This window comes from Hetaerina americana, unplaced genomic scaffold (assembly GCF_022747635.1).
Source record: "Hetaerina americana unplaced genomic scaffold, ioHetAmer1.1.p SCAF_8, whole genome shotgun sequence".
NCBI lineage: Eukaryota > Metazoa > Arthropoda > Insecta > Odonata > Calopterygidae > Hetaerina > Hetaerina americana.
The window spans coordinates 12,616,740-12,618,363 of record NW_027287427.1 but is presented as its reverse complement, the minus strand read 5'-3'; positions in this window follow the sequence as shown (position 1 = coordinate 12,618,363).

Sequence of the window (1,624 nt, the reverse complement as noted above, 5' to 3'; positions counted from 1 at the left end):
GAAGGAGCAATAAATTACGCCGGACGACGGATTAACCTCTTCCCTTCCATACGCATCCTCGATTCACGAAGCCAATATAATGACAATTTTGAAAAAAGTCAAAAGCGGCAAAATCGAAAAAGAAGAAACTCCTCGAGGGGCTGGAAAGGAGGCTCGGAGGCGCGCGTGCCGATGTGGCAACCGCCCCCCGGGATGGCGAGGCGACCCACAGACCGACGGGGCGGACACGTCGAACGGGGAAGGGAGTCGGCGCTTCATCCTCCCGCCCGCTGCTCCTTTCTCCTCCCCGGAGCGGGATGGAGGCCGACCGGGGAAAGGGAAACGTCTTCAGACGCGCACTACTCCGGGCGATGCGTGGGAACCCGGCGGCAGCGGGACTTATCGGTGGGAAGGTGGGGGGGTTGGTGGTGGTGTTAAGATGGGGAAGGGAGAGCGAGGAGGTTTATGTGGGAGTTAAAGAGGAGCTGGCCGGGGAGAGAAGGATAAAAAAAAGACGATTGCGATCCGGTTGCTTAGCGAGGGATGGCAAAATGAAAGGTGTTCTATGCCTACTCCGGAGGGATGGGGGTGGGAGGAGAGGAGGAGGGAAATTAAAAGAAGTCTTGCAATCTCTGTTCAATCCGTCGGACGGGGCCTTATTGGCCTCTTCTCCTCAGATCTCCTTCCCATCCGAGTCCGCATGGAGAACTTCCTCATTGCTCAAGTAACGCGAAATATGCCATCAATGTATCAAAGGTCGACCGACGGGTCGACTCTTCCCAAATGAATGATTCCGAAAGGCGAGTGGTTTTTTTTGTGACTCTCTTTCCCCATTGCATCCCTCGGCTCCTTCGACTCAAAGACGTGCGAACGCGGGAGAAAGGCGTGCGTGATCCGTATCTTCCGTAATTGATTTCTTGTACCAACGGCTAACAAGTGATTTGTACATTTTTTTGTATTTTTCTACATGTTTCGCGGAAATGATTTTTTTTTCATTCCAAAGAAACACTCATTTTCACGCCGCAAAATTATTTACTCCACCTAAGTGCGATATAAATTTAAAAACTGGTCAATATCGCTGTAATAATCTAAAAGAGAATTACAATAATATAACCTTCCTAAAACCGATGTAAAGATTCCATTTCTCTACCTTGGAACAGAATCATCACTGCATGCATGCAGCGGCACGAATTTAGATAAAACATTCGGTGCATGCAATGCAATTAATAATTGAAGAAATTAGGATTGGTAAAAGTGATTTAAAGAATTTAATTTGGAGTGCGGACCAAAATTTCGCGATTCAATCTGAACAGTAATAATTATTGCTCACGAATGAATTGTCACACAACACATTTCACGAATAGTCGTTAATTTATTTAGCCTCGTCGAGTGATTAGTAAATATACGCTATGCCACGAAAAATTGGTCTAAAGGTAATGCGCTGGTTAGGTCATATTGAGATATTTGATGACAAGCTCATCATCGAACAGAAAAATGTGGGAAGATTACATAAATGATTTGAGAGGAAGAAGTAGACCGAATGCGTAATGGGAGAATTTGGTTGAAGCAACTTTCAAGAGGATGAATATTAGAAGTCTTGGAAAATAATTAATGTGCAAGAAACAATGCAACAATGCAATATTAT